This window comes from Limulus polyphemus, unplaced genomic scaffold (assembly GCF_000517525.1).
Source record: "Limulus polyphemus unplaced genomic scaffold, Limulus_polyphemus-2.1.2 Scaffold1499, whole genome shotgun sequence".
Classification (NCBI taxonomy): domain Eukaryota; kingdom Metazoa; phylum Arthropoda; class Merostomata; order Xiphosura; family Limulidae; genus Limulus; species Limulus polyphemus.
In genome coordinates this window covers 172,656-177,170 of record NW_013667109.1, presented here as the reverse complement: position 1 = coordinate 177,170, position 4,515 = coordinate 172,656, and the positions used below count along the sequence as shown (strand labels likewise).

Here is a 4,515-nt window from a genome sequence, read left to right as displayed (position 1 = left end):
TTTGATATGAGTCTTTTTGATGCATGTCTTGGGATGAGTTTTCTTGATGAATGTTTTGGGATTAATTTTCTTGATTCTTGTTTTGATATGAGTCTTTTTGATGCATGTCTTGGGATGAGTTTTCTTGATGAATGTTTTGGGATTAATTTTCTTGATTCATGTTTTGATATGAGTCTTTTTGATGCATGTCTTGGGATGAGTTTTCTTGATGAATGTTTTGGGATTAATTTTCTTGATTCATGGTTTGATACGAGTCTTCTTGAAGCATGTTTTGGATGAGTGGTGCTGTATTTTAGAAATGTATAAGGTTTCCACATATTTCTGTTTCAAGTCAGAACATACAGTTGTTTATAGTGTCCATTGCCAAGCTTAAGTTCTTTTTTATATTCCATAAAGTGGCCAACAAGTGCAATGGTTAACCAAGCCATATAATCTGTTGATCTTATTTTAAATTGCACCTCTGCACCCTTTTATACCCCATCCTGTAGCTCCTAATTTCCAATCACAATATAATAATTTACAGTTTTTATGTAAAGGTCAAATCAAGGTCAGAAAGCAAGTATGTTTTCATAATAAAGTGATATTGATAAGGAATGCAATTCCACAAATAAATATACATTGCAAGAAGGGAACCTGAATATGAAAGGAAGATATTAGCAATGGAACAACAAAACAATGCCGGTAGAAATGTTTCACTAGTCGAGATTAGTGCACAAGTAATTGTAAAATATTTCCAACAACAAATGATTGTAACTGTGGCAGAAAGTTTGAATTAAATGAAGGAAAGTATACATTGGCATTACTTGAAACTTTTGAAATGAACATGCTTGCATACAATCTACTGCTAATATTACTACGTTGATTAATATCTATACAGATTTATCTGTGTTTAGAATATGTTACAAAAATTAAGTTCTGATCAAGAAAGTATTGTGGATCTCCATGCTACATAAATAATATATGAAAATTAATGGTTATATATTTTAACAACTTTCTACATGAATCCCTTTAATGCAGATTTGATTTGGTGCCACAATATACATGTATATTGATTCGATATTGACATGACTCAGACTTTACACACTCAGTGTTTTGTAATGTGACCTCAATGTGATGGTATGTATCTGGTGTAAGTTAACAAATGCAAGATTTTTAGCCATCTAGGTAAATGAGATTTTATGAAAAATCCTGTCGATGGATTTGACTTTTTTAATGTGGTTTTCATGTTGATGGTACAGTGTAAAAACTTGTGTAAATATAAAAATAATGACTGTTAGTAGCGTAATTTCAGGCAGCAGCTTCAAAAATTAACTATAAAAGGTGAGATTGTGGTGCTAGATCCTCATCTGCTGTGGTGTTAACAGTTAAATATTGTGATACAGAAACACCATTTATATTATATCAGGTGTTTGAAAGCTGTAAAACCTTGTAGCTTCTGAAAACTGAATGCTAGTTACCCGTGTATTACATTTCTAAGAATGCATGTTTACTCACACAATTCACTTCAGCTGATGATCAGTTATATTACCAATAAATTTCATACGACTAGATTATACTTTGTATCTCATGCGACAGTGATTATGAAAAATTAAAGTTCAAAAGCTATATGTGCGTCATCACATACAGTTTTATTAAACAAAAAATGCTGTTTTTTTATGGTCCTTGTTTATATTTACAAAAGGTGTGTAGGTGTGGAATAGCAAAAAAAAAAAACTATATAAGTGGTTATTGCAACTAATGTGTGATTATTACTACAGATATTAAGAATATTACAATCAATAATACAATCTTGTATCATTGATTATAGGTTCACGATATCGTTGGAAGATGATGAGGGTTCAGACACCGTATGGGCATAAATACCAGTGTCCAGATTGTAGAAAGTTGTTTAATTCATCCAGCGCCTTACAGAGTCATCACTTTTATCAACACCAGAACAAGGGCAAGTACAGTTGTCAGTTCTGTGGGAAGGCCTTCACTCGAAAATCAAACATGAAAGAACATTTCTGTGACTACCAGGTATAAAAAAAATAAAAACACAAAAATGTGCTAGACTTGTGTGGTTTTCTGGATTAAAACCTGGCCTTTTGAACTAAAATTTCTGTGACTACCAGGTATAAACAAAAATGTGTTAGCCTTGTAATGTTTTGTGGATTAGAACTTGGGCATCTAAACTAAGATAAGAATTCTGTGCCTAATTCATAACCACTAAATTCTAAAAGAAAAATGTTTTGTAATAGCACATTATAGGTATTGAAGATACACTTTGAAAAATATAAACACGAAACCAGTATACTAATATGTATTCATTTCGGTTATGATATAGCAGATACTGAAGTGCATATTTTATTATTTCAAATGCATGTGATGATTAACATATATTTAATACAATTTTTCTAGAGCTTACTTTTATACATGAGGATTGATATCTACACTTAAACTTTTAGAACCAAATAAAAGTAACAGCTTGTTTAACAAGAACATAAGTCAGGTTATGAGATATTACATGGGTTTTTAGTATATGAATGACAAGCAGTATCACTGAAAGTGTAAAAGAACATATACTTTTAGTGTATTATTGGCAAGTAATCTCTCTGAAAGTGTAATTTTATTTCTGCATTATATTATTTCATTCTAATTTGCAGCAGATGCAAACAACCATAAATACACGTCCTCATGTGCTCATTTCATAGATAGTGGAGTGAAGGAAGAAGTGTATTAAGTGTTTGTCAGTCTTGTGATCTTCAAAGTACATCGTAGGTGCAGTAAATAATTATTATTATTGATTTTCTTTTTGTTAGAAAATCCAAATTGGGAATTGTGTGGAGAGTATTATAAGTGATGGTATTTTAGGCTTCGTACTGACACTTGTGTCCTTGTACTTTCTGCAATGTGTAAAACCCATTATCAAATTTAATTACATGTTAAAATTTCTGTTTAAAAATAATATGTTCATGGTATTGAAGGAGACTAGTTTAGTGAAGCAATATCTGTCATAGTCTATTATTCTGTGAATCATATGTAACTTAATCTATTTCAAAAGTAACTATAATTTTTCTTCTAATGTGTCTATAGGTCCACGCTATCAGTGGAAAATGATGTGGGTGGAAACTTCAGTAGGACGTCGTTTCCAGTGTCCAGAGTGTTGTAAATTGTTTAACACATCCAACACTTTGCAGAATCATCACTTCTTTCAACATCGAAATAAAGAAAATCATTGTTGTCATGTCTGTGGAAAAGGCTTTACCAGAAAATCAAACTTGCGACGACACATCTGTGTCCATCATCCAGTGTGGAACCGGGAGCTGATGCATTAGATTGAGATTTGTGGTCTTAATATTTAGGACTATTGCATCAAAGATGACCTTTTACGTGCCTATATATATAGGGTTTCCAGGAAAAAATATAAATTGTAAAAATGCATCACATCTTTCTTAGTAGTCTATGTGTTGAAAGTGTTGTACATGCCACACCAAATTTTTCACGCAACAACATGTACACTCTATTTTAAGCATAGTACCTTGACAGATCAATTAATTGTTTTTGTGCGATTCTAAGAGTTTGTGTAAGATTTTTAAACCATGTTATTAGTGGATAGACAGCCTGTATATTATTTTTAAAAAACTTTGAAATGGTTTGTGGTGTTCCTAGCTCTCAGTTCATCAGAAAATCTGTAATTGCAAAGAACAATATAAGATTCATTTTTATTTATTAGCTTTATTGAGTGAAAGAAAAGTTAACAATGCCACAAACTGCTTTTCAAATTTTATTATATATATAGAAATGAGTTTTTTCTTTATTGACCTAAAACATTATGTTGACGTCAATAAGAATATTGTAATTACAAATAAATGGGAATCTTAAATTATTATTTTAACTTGATTACTTTATTCTACACGAGTTCATGCATGAAATTAATTACCAAGTAGCTTTCGAGTTTGTGACTCTTATCTACAGTTGTATTATTTATCTGAAAATAAGGCATCAAATTGATGTGTTAAAAAAATAAACGTAATTCTTATTCATTTGGAAAATGTTGAGAAGTCTTCACTTATTACTAATGTTCTTGTTCATTTTGTCAAAATATAGACTATTTTTTGCCAATTGATTAAGAGTATTTGTTGAATAATTTGTAATTTCTTTACACTTGTAACGTTATTACATTTAATTCATTATCTCTGGAATCATCATTTCAGGTCTTTCATGTGTAAGTATCATGAACCCAATCTCTTCTATAATATAGAATGTATATATTTTTATTTATGCATTTTTTTCAAACTTTGTACACTGTCTGTAAGAGCTTATCTATCTTTCACACCTGGCTTGTTTGCTAAGTGGGTCTAAGAATGTTACCTTGTATGTTGGTCAAAGGCATAGGAAAGGAGGGTGCTGGACTTTTTGAAGCATTTCAGGCAAGTAGTTCTGTAGAAATACAAGGCTCGGAGGTAGTGCAATGCCTGATGCTGAACTCAGCAGTTTATATTGCCAAGTTTCTCAAGGACTACCTAAGTAAAT

At 31.2% G+C, this 4,515-nt stretch overlaps 1 long non-coding RNA gene across 1 annotated transcript in view; it reads left to right on the top strand.

Moving 5' to 3' along the window:
* LOC111086864 overlaps positions 1-4,034 on the top strand; it is a 97,652-nt gene extending 93,618 nt beyond the window's left edge. Inside the window, exons 4-5 of the long non-coding RNA XR_002611592.1 lie at positions 1,808-2,019; positions 3,076-4,034. This is a non-coding gene — a long non-coding RNA (uncharacterized LOC111086864). The remainder of the gene's footprint in view (positions 1-1,807; positions 2,020-3,075) is intronic.
* Positions 4,035-4,515: the final 481 nt, after the last annotated feature.